We start from the raw sequence: 18216 nt of genomic DNA on the forward strand, positions 1-18216 counted from the left end.
ATAATCATATCACACATACATTCACTTACAAAATGTCCAAATTAACTGGATCCTCTATCCGGGACTAATGAAAATACCAAAGAAAACATAAAACAGACCAAATAACTGAAATAAACAAAATAAATCACATATCAACACAACAACTGGTCCGGCTACCATAACGCTATAACATGAAACAATATGAAACAATATAGGTATAACAATATAGATATAACACAATATACGTACAAAATTACTAAATATACTATATAAATAAAATATAATATAAACAAAATATATGCACTACAGAAAACACCTACAAGATCAATAGAAAACCCTAGGAAAAACCCTACACTAAAACTGTACCCTCACCCATACCACCCCTCCTGTACATGGGTCAGAGTCCATACCGTTCTTACAGTTCACAAAGTCCAGTCCTTAACTGACCCATGTCAGGTCCCCCAAAGATGAACACCACCACCCACAAGCACACCCTCCCCACCTAGCACTCCTCCCAACCAACTTATACACAAACTTATACACACTGAACCACAAACCACTTTAGGCCCAAGTTTGGTCGCCTGTAAGCCCTTCATACGATATCAGCTTAAAAACAAAACAAAAAGCTAGCGTGCACATGCATCAGCCCACCACCAGGGAGAAGGATGGCAGACTTGATACATTCAAAATAATTTTACACTCTTTCCCTAACTCCCCCTACAATTCTCCCTAATCCTATCCCTCCATTCAAACTAACCCTGTTCTCATCCTATCTCTATCCCTATAACACTGTCCCTAACCAAAATAAAGGTACTCTACCTAAAAGGTCTAGTACCTAGGGCACATCAAAAGAAAACCCTCTCCATAGGAGAGAAGCCCTACTGGTACCAAGACTGCCATACTCCAAAGACCTGATCTTCCCGAGGTCACCAGTGATGTTCCTACAGACCTCCACCTCGGAGAGGATTTTCTGTTGGGTCGACACTAAACACCGTGCATTCCACGTGTAGTACCTAACCACTAAACTAACTAAGAATAAAGTGCCCCGATCTCGGCCACCCAGGTTCCTGAATGCCCCATAAGCCCACTCCTGATAGGTAAGGCCGGCAAGTTGACTCCAGCCGATGGAAGCGCCCACCCTGTTGTAAACCCCTATATTAAAGGGACAATGAAGCAGGAAATGGTCCATGCTTTCCAGCGTGTCCCCGAACTCTTCTCGGGGACATCCCCGGTCATCAGAGTTCCTACACTTCAAATTGTCCCTCACATATAGCTTCCCCTGAAAGCAGCGCCAGGCCAAGTCCCAAAACTTCTGGGGGATCCTTTTCATGTTTAAAAGGTACAATCCCACCCTCAGATCCCGACCTGGGCAGTCCCTGAGCGCCAGAGGCTTCTGGAAGTGGGTCAACAGAACCCGTTTGTCAAGGAACTGCCTTGACTGGGTCCTGATCTCCCACACTCCCAGACCCCACCGACGTATCACCTTCAGAGTCGGGGTAGCATAAGTCGGAAGATGCCCATGGGGCGTACGGAGGTCCTTCACTTGCCCTCCTGTCTCCCATTCCTGGAAGAAAGGCCGAAACCATTCCCTGCAGGAGAGTACCCACGGAGAAGCCCTCTCTGACCAGAGGTTTGAGATGTTAGCTTTCAAGAAGGTGTTGGTTAAGAACACCACAGGGTTTACCATAGATAAACCCCCTAGTCTCCTCGTGCGGTACGTAACCTCCCTCTTGACTAGGTTCATCCTGTTTCCCCATAACAGTTGGAAAAACAGGCTGTAGATCCTAGTGTGGTAAGCCTCTGGCAAGATACATACGCTGCCCAGATAGATAAACAAGGGGAGCAGGTACGATTTGATCAGGTGTACCCTTTCCCTGAGTGTCATAGACCAACTCTTCCATTGGTCCACCTTCTGAGCGGCATCCTGGAGCTTACCATCCCAGTTTTTGGTGGGATAATCATCCTTGCCGAATATGATGCCCAAAACTTTTGCTGACTCTTGGGGCCCTGGAAGGGTGTCCGGGAGATCAAACGTGGGATCTCCCCCTCCCAGCCAGAGACTCTCACACTTATCCCGGTTGATCTTAGACCCGGATGCCTCCGAGTAGCGGTCCACTTCCGACATCACCACATCGACCTCCTCTCGCGAGGACACGAAAATGGTGACATCGTCAGCGTACGCCACCACTCTCTGGGCGACATCCAGCTCCGCCAGACTCATCCCGACTCCCGCCAACGGCCCACAATCTACCCTCCGGACGAAGGGATCGATTGCGAACACGTATAACAGCGGGCTCAAAGGACAACCCTGACGGACTCCGGACCCCACCTCAAAAGAGCGGCCAGACCAACCGTTCACCAGTGGGAAACTCTCTGCCCCTGCATACAAGATCTTAAGCCAATTAACAAAAGGACTCGGTAAGCCATATCTCAGGAGGACGGACCAGAGGTACTCGTGGTTCACCCGATCAAACGCTTTGGCCTGATCCAGGGACAGCAAGTACCCCTTCCAGAAACCCGCACTACTCCGCTCCACTGCCTCCCTGACACTAAGGACCGCACTTAAGGTGCTTCGGCCTGGAACAGAGCAGTGCTGGGCCCGCGAAAGGAGCCGGGGTGCAAACTTCACCAGCCGATTAAACAGTATCTTAGCCAGAAGCTTCCTGTCCGTATTGAGAAGAGCTATGGGCCTCCAATTCTCAATACGGCTGGGATCTTTACCCTTTGACAAAAGAATCAGGGCTGACCTCCTCAATGACTTCGGCAGAGTGCCCGAGGAGAGACACTCATTGAATACCTCAGTCAAGAGGGGAGCTAAAGACTCCTTAAAGGTCCTGTACCACTCGGATGTTAAGCCATCCGGACCTGGTGACTTCTTAGGGGCAAGCCCCTCGATCGCCAGTCTCACTTCCTCTTCCCTGATTTCTTCTGCCAAAACATCAAGAGAGGGGTCTACCCCTGGCTCAGGAATGGTTTCAGTCAGGAAAACCGACATCTTGTCTCTATCTAGATCCTTCCTCCCCAAGAGGTGCGAGTAGAAGGATCTGACGACCTCCAAGATCCCTGATCTGGACCGATTCAGAGATCCTGTACTATCAATCAGTCCTGAAATGACTTTACTACTCACTGACATCTTACAGTTTCTGTAAGGGTCGGGCGAGCGGTACCTCCCGTAATCCCTCTCAAAAACCAAAGATGCGTGCCTATCATACTGACACCCCATCAGCAAGGATTTCACTCTGGAGATATCCTCTCGGCTACCTCCAGTCGAGACGAGAAGCTCGAGTTTCCTCCTCAGTCCCTGATACAGGCGATACCTGTTCAAGGACCTGAGGCTCGAGAGCTGGTGGAAGAACCCCGCAACCCGCTTCTTGAATATCTCCCACCACTCTGACTTACTACTACATAGGCCCAGTAAAGGTACCTGACTCTGAAGAAAATCCTCAAAGGACTGTCTTATCTCCGCTTCCTCCAGGAGGGACGAATTCAGCTTCCAATAACCTTTACCCATCCGGGGGGTCTCTGAAACATTCAAGGAAAACAAAATCATACAGTGATCGGAGAACTCCACCTCAACCACGGACACTGCGGAAGAGACGGCTTCCTCCTTTAAATAAAACCTATCTATTCTAGACCTGCGACTACCTTGATGATAGGTGAAACCCGCGTGGCCCGAGGGGTTCCGGATGTGGGCATCCTCTAGGCGAGCTTCTCTAGCTATGCTAATCAGTGCCACACTATCACAAGTCAGCGGACCATTGGAGCCTCTCCTATCTTGGGACCTCGTGACATTATTGAAGTCCCCTCCAAAGATCACCTGCCGACTCGTAAAAAGAAAGGGCTTAATCCTCATAAAGAGATCTTTACGGCCCCGCTTAGTTTGCGGGGCATAGATGTTAATGAGCCGGAGCTCCTGCCCCTTCATGAGGACATCTAGGATCAGGCACCTCCCCATTTCTAATTCAATAACCCGTCGGCATTCAACAGGAGCGGTAAAAAGGACCGTCACCCCACTATACGGCTCAGCCGCAAGAGACCAGTGGGAGGGACCGCGCCTCCACTCTCTCCTGGCTTTTACCAGGGAGGCTAGATCTGACAACCTGGTCTCCTGTAAAAAGAAAATGTCGGCTTCAACGCGGCCGAGAAAATCAAAGGCTGCAAATCTAGCCGTATCAGATTTTATGCTGGCACAATTAATAGATGCCAGCGTCAATGGGGTGAGTGCCGCCATACAGGGTGATTGAGTTAGACGGCCTTCTATCCCTTACACCTTCTTCCTCTCCTTTCCCCCACCCCCATCTGAGTCAGAGGAAGACCCCTTACCCCTTTTAAGGCTGTGGGATAAATCCATCCCAGGATCTTTACCTTTGGAATCCAGAGTTGCCTTTCCCCTTGAGGAACCCACCTCAGGGGTGGAAGGCTCGGCGCCCCCTTGAGGCTGCACCACTTCCCGCCCCTCTTCCTCCCCCTCAAGAGGAGGAGGCGAGATAGTATCCCCGAGGGCCTCATACCGATTCGAGAGGACGATCAGAGGGTCGGAGACTGGGATGTTCCTTTTCAGGTCTGGGGCTGTAACAGAAGAGAGGAACAGAACCTCCTTACTTTTTCCCCTTTTCCTCCTCCTCTTCTTTTTACGGTCACCATTTAGTTTCTGCCCTCCCTCCTCCTCCTCATCCACTGTTTCGTATTGGGAAGAACTGGAGGAGAGGGCAATCTCACCCTCCTCTCTGCGAATTCTCCCGACCTCCTCATCCAACTCAGTCTCACCCAAAACCTCAGATTGCTGACCAACTGAGCCCGTGCCTGGAGAGGGAGCCAGAGCTACCCCTGGCACCTGGGAAATCTCCTGGACCCTCTCCAACCTGCGCTTCTCCTCTCGCCTCAGCTTAGAGGGGGTCTTGTGCTTCTCCCTCACTGGTTTTGGTGCCCCTTCTCCATGGCTGGTCCCCTCCCCCACTGAGGCAACCGACAGGCTCTCCACAGCAGGAGTGGTCGCAGCATAGGAAAAGGAGCGCGGACACCGGCTGAAAGGGTGACCTAAGTCACCACACAAGTTACACCTAATCTGCCCACAGGTGGCTGCCAGGTGACCCACCCCACAGCAGAGGGCGCATATCTGCTGAGTGCAGTTTGCACTAAAATGGTTAGGGTCACCACACCTGTGACACAGCTTCGGCTGCCCTTGGTAGAAGACCTGAATCCTGTCGCGTCCAAGGAAGGTGGCCGAAGGGATGTGGGTGACTGTGTTCCCTGAACGCCTGAGACGGACGGAAAACGTCCAGGCCCCAGACCAGATCCCGTGTTCATCAAAATTCTTTCGGGGGACGTCCGTCACCTCCCCGTACCTGCCCAGCCAGGTCATGATATCGTAGCATGAAAGTGACTCATTACGGGTTAATACGGTCACCTTCTTCAGCATGCTTTGGCGGGATACCGCTTTTACAGCAAAATCACGCCATCCGGGCTCGTTCTTCATCAGCTCATAATTAGACCAGAAAAGATCAAGTCCCTCTGGCCTAACAAAGCTGACGTCAAACTCGGAGGAGCCGAAGGGGTGAATCAGGGCAAAGATGTCCCTAGCCCTGAAACCCATCTGGAGCAGAAGCTCCACCACCTTGCCCCTTTGTGGGCACGCATCATTGCCAGTCCACACCAAACGGGCCACATTCCTGCGGCCAGCCTCCTGCCCGGGTGTATGGAGGGACCATACGATCTCCCCATCTTTTTCTCGGAACGCTCCAAGACCATGTCTCTCCACCCAAAAAGACAGGTCCACCTCCTTTCCCTCTACCTGGAGCGTCCTCTCTCCTCTCCTAAGTGCCTCCAGGAGGCGCCGCTGCAAGTGACCATTTCCAGATTCCAAAGGTAAAGAACTCCCTGAACCTCCCGAACCCCCAGCCGCCACACTTGCATAACTCCTGGCGACTGGGGGGGCAGCCGGACCAGACCCCGACACACCAGAGCCACCAGCACTTACACCACAATCATTCCTCCCATCCATGACACTCCTCCTATTCATACCACTACCATTCCTCTCATCCACAGCACTACCACTCCTCCCATCTGCACCACTACCACTCCTCCCATTCACACCACTCCTCCCATTCACACCACTACCACTCCTCCCATTCACACCATTACTCCTCTCATCCACAGAACTTCCACTCCTCCCATTCACAGCACTACCACTCCTCCCATTCACACCATTACTCCTCTCATCCACAGAACTTCCACTCCTCCCATTCACAGCACTACCACTCCTCCCATTCACAGCACTACTCCTCTCATCCACAGCACTTCCACTCCTCCCATTCACAGCACTACCACTCCTCCCATTCACACCACTACTCCTCTCATCCACAGAACTTCCACTCCTCCCATTCACAGCACTACCACTCCTCCCATTCACACCACTACTCCTCTCATCCACAGAACTTCCACTCCTCCCATTCACAGCACTACCACTCCTCTCATTCACACCACTACTCCTCTCATCCACAGCACTTCCACTCCTCCCATTCACAGCACTACCACTCCTCCCATTCACACCACTACTCCTCTCATCCACAGAACTTCCACTCCTCCCATTCACAGTACTACCACTCCTCTCATCCACACAGGTATTACTAAACCCTTTCAGTGCAGTAACTTTTTCACTCTTACTTTTGGCTGAGCTGGCCGGGATAGACTGTAATGTTGCTGGTGCCGATGTCACTAACTCTGCCTCTGGCATCACATCTCTGCCGCTGATGTCACTAGTTCCATCTCCTGACGTCACTTCCATGAGCAGGGCCGCCCCTCCTCCTTCACCATGTGACGTGTAGGAAATCCCCTCCCTCACAGGGGAAGTTTCCATTATGTCAGCACTTGCACTGAACGACCGCATGGACTGTCCAGCTGATGCCCGGACACTCCCCCCCCTCACAGGGGAGTGCCCTGCAGCACCAGCAATGCCCAGGGGACCGCCCCCCACTTCAAGCCTGTCCTGCCCTTCCCTACCGACAGGACAGGAGGGCTTCTCAGCATCTCCCTCCGCCATCTTGGATTTCACACTGTACCCCCCGTGCTGGCCCCGCTCCACCTCAGAAGTGGGGTCTTGCAGAGTGGGGGGCCCAGCAGCCTGTACCGACTTCTCAGCCGGCCCAGACTGCTGGAAAGGACTAAATACAAAACGGGTGACTTCTCCCACTTTCCTCTTCTTTTTGCTCCTCTGCCCTTTCTTCTTCCCTCCTTCAGGGCCCAGATCATCACCAAAAGAAAAGTTCTGGAAATGAGTGGGGGATTCCTGCAGGATGATGGCCCGGAGCACCCCTCCATCACTGTCCTCCTCGCTCTCATCAGCAGATGACACAGGTAAGGCCACCATTTGAGCAGCAGCAAGGTGGTCTTCACTGAGGGGGGGGCTAGGGGTGACACAGACAGCAGGGGCCCCACCATCCAGCACCACACTCTCCACCCTCCCCTCAGCCTCTCCGACAATCTCTGACTGTTCCACCTCCTCCTCACCGCCACTACTCTCCCCATCATCCACCACCTCCTTACCTGGGGATTTCATGGCGGTGAATCTGTCCTTGTTTAGCAATTTTTCACGGAAAAGTCCACTGCCTTCCAAAAGGACCTTTCTCCTTTCTTCCAACGCCTTAATCTCTGTTTTCCGGGCTTGTATTCTCACCCTCAGCTCGGGTCGTTTTTTCTTGGGACCCCTGTCAGCCAGGTTTTGGGCCAGGCGCAAATCCTCCCTGGCTGCCTTTAGTTCTTTCCCACAGCGGTCGTACTCTGTAAACCGAGCCGTCATCTTGGAGCAATATATTTCCGCGGACTCTTTCGGGTCTCGGTTGCCCCACATCTCAACATTCTGCAGGCTTTTCATGGCCTTCCTGCCACTAGTGGCCTTTCCACTACTCGCCGTTGCCTGGGGAGCAGGGACCACATTACTGCGGTCCCTGCTAGATTTTCTCACACAGGCCGGAAGACTGGCTGTAGTTGGCTTCTCTCCACCCCCCGCCAGCCTGGAACGGGAAGTGGAGCCCCGAGATTCCCGGGGCTCCATGCAGGGAGGCTCTCCCCAGGAGTCTGCCACCCTCCTGGGAAAAGCTGTTAGAACACCTGCCTCTGTAGTCTGCTTGGAAGTCCTGGAGAGCTCAAACAGGGACACACCCGCACGCTTCTCACACTGAACTGGTGTGTTTCACAGGAAGTGCTCTCTGCTGACACCTCTGTCCATGTCCGGAACTGTCCAGAGTAGGAGAAAATCCTCATCGCAAACCTCACCTGCTCTGGACAGTTCCTGACAAGGACAGAGGTGTCAGCAGAGAGCACTGTGGTCAGACAGAAAGGAAATTTAAAAAGAAAAGAACTTCATGTGGATCATGCAGCAGCTGATAAGTACTGCAATGATTAAGATTTTTGTTATGGACGTAATTTACAAATCTGCTTAATTTTCTGGAACCAATTGATTAAAAAAAAAAATGTTTTCCAGTGGAGTACCCCTTTAATGGGTAGCAAAATTTGCCACAGAAAATCTGAAGCAAAATACACAAAAAATAGGCACATATGAACGTATCTGTAAATTCTGAACTTCCAATGAATAATCTGTAATACAGAACCTACCTACTGTGTCCAATTTATAGTAATGATGTCCGCTTATGTGGCAATGAGGCTTTTAGGCTCTTTCAGATGGCAAGCCCTGTGTGCTAATCCTACCCATGCACCTTCTCCCTGAGTTTTTGTCTTCATAATACTAAGGGCCAATTCACACTACTGAATTTCCAAGTGGAATTCCACTCAGAAATCCCACTAAAGGGTCAGACAAGCATTTTAAGTTCCTTGCTGCAGCACAAACCTCCCCTCTATACAAAACGACCTATATGTATTACACTTCCCCATATAGTATTAATTCCTTCTGTGCCCCATATGGTATTAGGCCCACTTACATTTCCCCATATATGGTAGTAATAGGCCCCAACATTGCCCCCATAGAGTAGTAGGCCCCAAATATTGTACCCATATAATTTTATGCCAGAAACATTGCTCTCATAGAATATTATGCCATTCACATTGCCCCATACAATTTTGTGCTGCTCACACAGCTCTATGGACAAAAAAAATAAAAAAAACACCACTCACCACTCACTCATGGACAGTGTCACGCAGAGCTGCTGCTACACGGACTGGCTCCTTTCTGTCATGTCAGCTACTGCAGCACACATTCAATACTGTGTGCGTCTTAACGGTGCACTCAGCGTTGAACGTTGCAGTTGCTAGGGGATTTGGGACAGGTGACCTGGATTTGCTGGTGAGCCCCCCTTTATCTATGTGAAGAAGAAAAAACAAGGGAACAGAGATGGCGCTAATTAGTGCAATTATTTCCGGTGGTTAACTGTAAATACAGTAGATAGATGAATCTGCTCACCTTGGAGTGTTGCGCACAACACTGTAAAGCGCCTTGAATAGATAGATGTTGGGAGGCAGCCGGCCATCTATGCAGTTGTCACAACGGTGCCCGGATACAGGTAGACAATCTGGATAAGGAAGACCTAACAGGGTTCCTCTCTTTTCCATAAAAAATTAGATTTCTGGTGAGAGCAATGTGTCTTTTATTAGGTAAGTATACAAGGCAACTTAGTGGAGAACGCATTCTAAAGGACTCTGCCTTCTTCCTCAGGTCCGTGTAACATCAAACAGAGTGATACACACACACATATATATATATATATATATATATATATATATATTTATTTATTTGTTAAAATTCAAATAAAGGAGGGATTCAGGCATCATGGAGTCAGGGATGATGTCAGTTCCTGTGGTCTGTTACTGTTTTGGTAGTTGATCATTATAACTATATCACTATATCACTTATAAAATCTGGCCATCAGTTTCAGCAGGCTCATTATAGTGTATGGAGGGTTGGTGGTATGGCTGTGAAGCTAAGCAGAACATATGAGGCTGAGTTGTGTATGGCAGACCATGGGACTGATTAAAATCCTGGGATATATGATAGTTTAAAGAGTACCTGTCACCAAATAAACTGTTATAAACTAACTCAGGCTATGTTCCTTAACATTCCTCTCACTCAAAAAAAAATAATAAAAAAATAAAAAATCAGGGCTTTGCAAAGCAGTGTATCATACCTTTATTCTTGCTCACATAGTGAAATCTCCCAGCAGGAGAAAGTAGGGGTTTCCCAGGAGACATAGTTAGTTAGTACGGTTGAAAAAAGACATACGTCCATCAAATTCAACCAGAGAATTGAAGGGTAGGGGTGCGGTGCGATATTGGGGAAGGGATGGGATTTTATATTTGTTCATTAATGTTATTTTGCTCCAAGAATGTATCTAACCCTGTTTTAAAGCTATTAATTGTTCCTGCTGTGACCAGTTCCTGAGGTAGACTGTTCCATAAGTTCACAGTTCTTATGGTGAAGAAGGTGTGTCGCCCCTTGAGACTAAACCTTTCCTTCTCCAGACGGAGGGAGTGCCCCCTCGTCCTTTGGGGGGGTTTAACCTGGAACAGTTTTTCTCCATATTTTTTGTATGGGCCATTTATATACTTATATACGTTTATCATATCCCCCCTTAAACGTCTCTTCTCAAGACTAAACAAGTGTAACTCCTTTAATCGCTCCTCATAGCTAAGATGTTCCATGCCCCATGTTAGTTTAGTCGCGCGTCTCTGCACCCTTTCCAGCTCCACAGTGTCCCTTTTATGGACTAGTGCCTAAAACTGAACAGCATATTCCAGGTGAGGCCGTACCAATGCTTTATAAAGGGGGAGTATTATGTCCCTGTCCCTTGAGTCCATGCCTCTTTTTATACATGACAATATCCTGCCGGCCTTGGAAGCAGCAGCCTGACATTGCATGCTATTCTGTAGTCTGTGATCTACAAGTACACCCAGATCTTTCTCTACCAGTGACTCTGCCAGTTTAATCCCCCCCCTAAGACATATGACGCATGCAGGTTATTAGTACCCAGATGCATAACTTTACATTTATCCACATTGAACCTCAGTGGATGTGGATGCCCAGACACTTAGTCTATCCAAGTCATCCTCTATAGACTATACACATCCTCTATAGACTGTACCATGCTACAAAGCTTGATGTCATCTGCAAAGATAGAAACAGAGCTGTTAATACCATCCTTTATATCATTGATAAATAAATTAAACAACAGCGGGCCCAGTACAGAACCTTGGGGTACACCACTAATAACCGTGGTACAAATCACTGAGAGCTGTGAATGGGGAGGGCACACTGGCGTAGTAAACTGGTAATGGACACGAGACAAAATGACGAAAGCTTAAACAGTAGAGCAGGGATGAACGGGTCCTCGTAGATGTGACGGCCTGTGGGGTGCATACAAAGCTGAACAGTATCATATAGAAACAACAGAAGAAACGCAGTACGCACTCACTGCTACCATAGCTGTATCCAATCCGGGAGTTCGGGGCTCAAGGTCTCACGAGCTGCATGCGAGAACGCTCGGAGGCAGCGCCGACCGTTTCGTACGTCAGATGCGTACTTCTTCCGGCCTCCGGACTCCCGGATTGGATACAGCTACGGTAGCGGTGAGTGCGTACTGCGTTTCTTCTGTTGTTTCTACTAATAACCGGGGACCAATCAGAGTACAAATCAGTGACCACCACTCTCTGGGTACGATCCATGAGCCAGTGTTCAATCCAGTTACAAACTAAAGTTTCCAAACCCAAAGACCTTAACTTACCTGTCAGACGTCTATGAGGGACAGTAGCAAACGCTTTAGCAAAATCCAGAAACACTATGGGGGAGATTTATCAAAACCTGTGCAGAGGAAAACTTGCCCAGTTGCCCATAGCAACCAATCAGATTGCTTCTTTCATTTTTCACAGGGCTTCATAAAAATGAAAGCAGCAAGCTGATTGGTTGCTATGGGCAACTTGGCAAGTTTTCCTCTGTACAGGTTTTGATAAATCTCCCCCAATATATCCACAGCCGTTCCTCTGTCAAGGCTTCTACTCACATCTTCATAAAAGCAAATTAGATTGGTTTGACAACTTCTATCCTTAGTAAACCCATGCTGGCTATCACTTATAATACTATTATCCCCTATGTATGTATGTAATCCCTTATAAGTCCTTCAAACTATTTACCCACAATACACATTAAACTTACGGGTCTATAATTGCCTGGCGAAGACCTAGAGCCCTTTTTGAAGAATGGCACCGCATTTGCCTTGCGCCAGTCCCTTGGCACAATACTAGGCACCAGTGAATCTCTAAATATCATGAACAGGGGTACAGATATTACTGAACTTACCTCTCTAAGAACTCTTGGGTGCAATCCATCTGGCCCTGGAGATTTGCTTACATTTATATTACCTAACTTACCTTGTACCATCTCTACATTAAGCCAGTTCAGTACATTACATGATGTGTTACCAGCACTGACCTGGCCAATGTCAGCTCCTTTTTCCATAGTGTATACAGAACTAAAGAACCCATTCAGTATCTCCGCCTTCTCTTTATCGCCTGTGACAACCTCCCCATTATCATTATTAAGGGGTCCTACATGCTCTGTCCTTGTTTTTTTTTACATTTATATATCTAAAAAAAATATTTAGGATTAGTTTTGCTTTCTTTGGCCACCTGTCTCTCATTTTGAATTTTTGCTGTTTTTATTACATTTTTACAGATTTTATTAAGCTCCTTGTACTGTTTAAATGTTATCGCTGACCCATCAGATTTGTATTTTTTTAAAGCAATTTTTTTGTTGTTTATTGCTCTTTTAACATCATTTGTCAGCCATGTAGGATTTAGTTTTAATCGTTTATATTTGTTCCCCTTTGGTATATATTTAGCTGTATAGTTATTTAGAGTTGATTTAAAGATGTCCCATTTACCTTCTGTATCAGTATTTGAGAACACCTCCCCCCAGTCTATGTCCTGTAGTGCAGCCCTCAGCCCAGGGAAGTTTGCCTTTTTAAAGTTATATGTTTTTGCCTTCCCCGCCTGTCTTTGTTTTCTACATTTTAAGTCAAAAGTAACTATATTGTGGTCGCTATTACCAAGGATTTCCCTCACAGTTACATTACCAACCGGCTCTGCGTTGTTGGAAATGATCAGATCCAACAAGGCATCACTTCTTGTTGGGTCCTCCACAAACTGGCCCATAAAATGATCCTGCAATAAATTAAGGAATTGTCGCCCCTTTGTAGTTTTAGCCAACCCCGGACCCCAATCTATATCTGGATAGTTAAAATCTCCCATTATTACCCCTGTACCTGCCCGGGCGGCCCTCTCTATTTGTTTATGCAGCCGACCTTCTATCTCTTCAGTGATATTAGGGGGTCTGTAGATTACACCAAATATTATTTTTTCAGTATTTCCCTCCTTTTGTACCCACAGTGATTCCACCTCCTCAGAATCATCACACACTATGGCATCGTTCACACTGACTTTCATACCACTTCTTACATACAGACAGACTCCACCACCTTTTCTGTTCATTCTATCTTTGCGAAACAATGTAAACTCCTGCAGATTGACAGCCCAGTCATGCGAGGAGTCCAGCCATGTCTCAGTGACCCCAACTATATCAATATGTTCCTCCAGTATCAAGGCCTCAAGCTCCCCCATTTTATTTGCTAGGCTTCTGGCATTTGTGAACATACACTTTACATTTCCATCCTTTATGTTATTGGGGTTAATGGGATTCAAGGGTGTAAGTTTTATTTTCCTATGAAGCCTATTCCTATTAACTATTCTAACCCCTCCCTCCACTCCACCCCCATCGCTAAAGCCTGATGGGGGGGCTTCTTTTGCCCTCACATTGTTGCAGTGCTGTGATGAATAGAAGACATCAAGCTCTGTGCATGTTTCAGTCTGTGTTGCTATCAGTGAGGCTCTCCTGCAGCCTTCAGTCTGTGCAGCTTTCTGTGAGAATCTGTGGAGCTTTCACTTTCTGTGCAGCTGTCAATCAAACTCAGTGCAGAGAAGCACTTCCTTTGTTTGGACTCCTGCCAGGCCAGGAGGAGACCAAACTCACTGTATTAATCATGCCAGGGAACAGAACAGAGCCACCTAGTGGCCGTTTTATCTATTACATTATAGTAAGACTGTGCAAGATTGTAGAAGTGTGCCAAATACTAAATGTAGATACTTTAACTATTAAGGAGTGTAACTGTATGTATATTTACTTATGGTGGCATACAGAACATCACATGTTTTATGTAATGAAGATTTTATTAGAAGGTGGCTTTAGAATTGTCAGGCAGGGGAGAGGGCTGAGGTGACTGTTGGTAGTGGATCATCTGATGAGCTCCATGGCTTCATTCAGCACCAGGGGCTGAAGTGTTCCAAGCTTAAAGATCCAATACATTTCTCTCCTGATAAGGGTTTGAAATCTATTGTTATCATGGTTGGGGATATGGTCTATAGGACAGATAGTGATGGGATTTGGAACCTCTGGATGTTGTTCAGCACAGTGTCTTGATACACTGTGCAACTGGAATTTGTGTTTGATATTGTATTTATGCTTATTCAGTCTGAAATGCAACTCTTGGGTGGTTCTTCCAATGTATTGTTTTTCATAGACACAAGTGATGATATAGATGACAAATTTGGATTTGCAGATTAGGTGACTTTTGATTGGGAAAGTTACACTGTTTGATGTAACACTGGCCTGAGGAAGAAGGAAGAGTCCTTTGAAACGTGTTGTCCGCGAAGCTCTCTTGTATACTAACCTAACAAAAGACACATTGCTCTCACCATCATTGTGTCCTTGGGTGATGTGCCACAACCCCTTTTACCTATGGGCCTGGTTACAGGGGGTGCAATGGGGCACGCAGGTGAAGGTTCCAGTTATGCCACTGCAGGGATTATGCAGGCAGCAGTCCCAGCATTTTAATTACTGGCAGTGTGGCAGCGCTAGGGCCCTGGACCTCTCACTGAGGTATTGACTGTCTCCCCCTGATGGTGGTCCTGCCAACCATTCTCTAATGATACGACATACTGTTCTTGAACTGGCGTCCTCTGCTTTCTCTGCAGTTTCCAGGCCATAGTTTAGATTTTTATCTTGAGCTTTTGTATAATATTCTCAAAATGACTGTTTTTTTTCTAATAAAAGAACCTAGTAGTGCTAGAAATAAACCTTATACATGATGCTATTAATTCATGTCAAGATACAGTAAATGCACAGTATGTTGCCTTAACATTAAAACTATGTTTCTCTGAATAGAATATAGCATGCATTGCATAAAGTACATTGTTCTTCAAAATACACAAGCCGAAAATTCTACATAATGGAAATTCGTGGAAGGTAAGATCATTTAAATATATGAGGGGAATACAATAAGAAAATCACATGTGAATCTATTCTAACATCTAACAGTGTCCCAGCATTTCTCACTTCATATTTTATTATATAAGGGAGAATTGTTTGCTAATGCTCCATTTACTTTAAACGAAGAAAATGTGTATAAACAATTACTTTTTATTTGCTTGGAACAGCTTGCAGTATTAGGGTCATTTACAAGCTGCAAAACCATATTGCTTCTTAACAAAGACTCATCTTGCTGCTTTATAGATGAAAATCTTTCATACACATTTTAGTGTTTATTCTGGTATAGGAATAAGTAACTACATGTAATCTCAACAGCGGGAAATGGAAAAGTCTCACAATATCTTACCATTCCCTTTATGTTGATACTTCAACATTCTTTTCTACTAGCAAATTACTTATTTCATTGCTGGTAAAGGCATGTCATGTTCGGATCAAAATGTTCACAGATTATGGTTGTTTCCCAGGAAATTTGATTTGACAGAGAAGAATGAATGTATGTGACTTATCCTGTCCTTATAGATGGGAGTAAACATGTATTAGTCATTGGCGGGATCAAGGAAGCTGTTCTAGATAACCTGCAGCCCCTAAATAGGATACTGCTGTGTATAGAATGGTTACATACATGTAAGGCCATGTTCATACGGGTAAACATGTGTGGAATGTCTGCCCGGAAAAAAAGGGTGGAATTCTACACATTTGCTTGTTTTGGAGGTGCTAGGGCCAGTCGGAAATGTGGCATCTCCATAGACGGCAATGCATTTTCAAGCAGAATCTGCAGAAACACTCAACTGGTTTGGTTGGGAGTAAGTAACCTACGTTTGACACTTACCAGTATAACATTTTTTGTTAAGAGTGGATGACCATCTTGGGTGCAACCAGATGTCCTGGAAGTTTTTGTGGTGTGGCACACAGTAATCAAGGGATTGCTATAATTTTACAGTTTTACAGTTCAAGTTCAAGTATACAGTTATATACAATGCAAGTTTCACGCCAGCTCTTTAGAAATGATAGTACCAGCTTTATGAACCTGCATCATCTACACGTCGAATTGAGAGCTCCACAAATTTTATCTTAGTCAGTGCTGAAATTTATTGTCTCAGAATTTGAATGATTTTAGAAGAGAATGTTATGTTTTCTAGGATCCAGGTTTATAGTATCATGCAGTTACTGATCTTTCTTACCTGGGAATTTGGTGTTCAAAGTATTATGGGAAAATATTTGTAGAATTATTACTGACTGTACAAATTTTCTCTTCAAAGGTATATGAATCAAAATCTCACTTACCTTATCATGTTCCTGATGGGGTAGGAACAGAATTATTCTGCCCATAAACATTAGAGAAAAGTCAAAAGCACTTGCCAATCTTGACTGGACCGGCTGACCATCTAATATGTATAGTGTCCTTCAGACTTTTCTTTGAAAGTAGTTCAATAGTTGGAACTGTGAACTTGAAGCTCTGGTGTTGGATTCACATCCAATGAAGGATAATATCTGCATGGAGTTTGTATGTTCTCCCTATGTTTGTGTTGGTTTCCTTATACTCTCTAAACCACACTAAGCACCACTGGAAACAGGGACCGTTGTAAATGTGGACAATCTCTGCACAGTGCTGTGGAATATGTTGGAGTTATATCAATATGTCAGAGAAGGTAAAGATTGGGTAGCTGCAGAAAAAAAAGAGGTGCGCTCCCAGTGGTACTGTTAATGTAAGAGTGCCGCTCAAGGGGTCAATCTCCTTACCAGATATTGTTGTGCTGAGGTCATGTAGACTCGCTTTGCAGTCTGTATTTCTTCAGGGGTGGCTGCCTCAATATTTGCTTCCTCTTATAATAGAATGTATTGGCACTGATGCAGAAAGAATAAAAATATCCAAAAAACAAATGTCTATAATGGCACCTCACCCAAAAACAGAGAAAGCCAAGAGATAAAATAAAATGCCATTTATTGAAATCTGTGCAATTTAGTAGTTTCCGTCAGGTAGTGAATAACAAGTTGTAAAACGTGCCAGATATAAAAGCAACTCTGTTGGACTACTCCTGGATTACCAGTTCAGAGTCTGTACAGACGGTGTAGGATTGGGTAGTTGGATTTCAAATAAGCATGAGAAGGAAATTTGCATGTTAATAAGCTCAAGATGGCCATACATATTGGATCATTTTCAGCTGAATACACAAATTTTGGTGGAACTAGATGGAATCTAGGAACTTGGAACTTGGTGGAATCATCTACCGTGTATTGTGGCCTCTCTACCCTTCCCTGATATATGATTGGGAATCATTGACCAGTTAGACTTCAATATACCGGCAGTAACTTAATGTCCCCATACATTTTAGCCAAATGTTGGCTGAACCAGACAACTTTGGCAGCATTAGCCTCCTAACTCTTCTCTGAAGAAGTTGGAATAGAAAAAACGCCAGGCATGTTGGATTTCAACTGACCAATCCTTTTGGTCTGACACAGATAGTCCACCACAAGACCTGTCTGGTAGCAGCTTACCCTTCTTCTCTCCAATGAGAACAAATTTACTTTACCAATATTCATGTGTGGGGAAATTGAGACAGAATACTGTCAGCTATACAAATATTTTTTTCCCTGACAGCTATTGAAGGTCTATGGTCACCTTTAGCCCCCTCTTCGCATTGAATATACATGAAACTAGGTCATGGACCTTTTCATCATAAATATGTCAATGATGTCTTCATATTTAAAAGTAGCTTAAACAAGCATACCGTAGAGATAGAACATTTGGCTGCTATGAGCCCTCAAGGGAGGCCTAGGGTCTATACTTGGTGGTAGTCGCCAAGTAAAAGAATGGCACTATTCTTCATTGTTAGCATGAAATGGGGGTGAGGAATTTACCAAAAGGGTAAAACCCCAAAACATAATGAGAAGTCCATTTTGATCATATTAAAGGA

Source organism: Hyla sarda, chromosome 4 (assembly GCF_029499605.1).
Source record: "Hyla sarda isolate aHylSar1 chromosome 4, aHylSar1.hap1, whole genome shotgun sequence".
NCBI lineage: Eukaryota > Metazoa > Chordata > Amphibia > Anura > Hylidae > Hyla > Hyla sarda.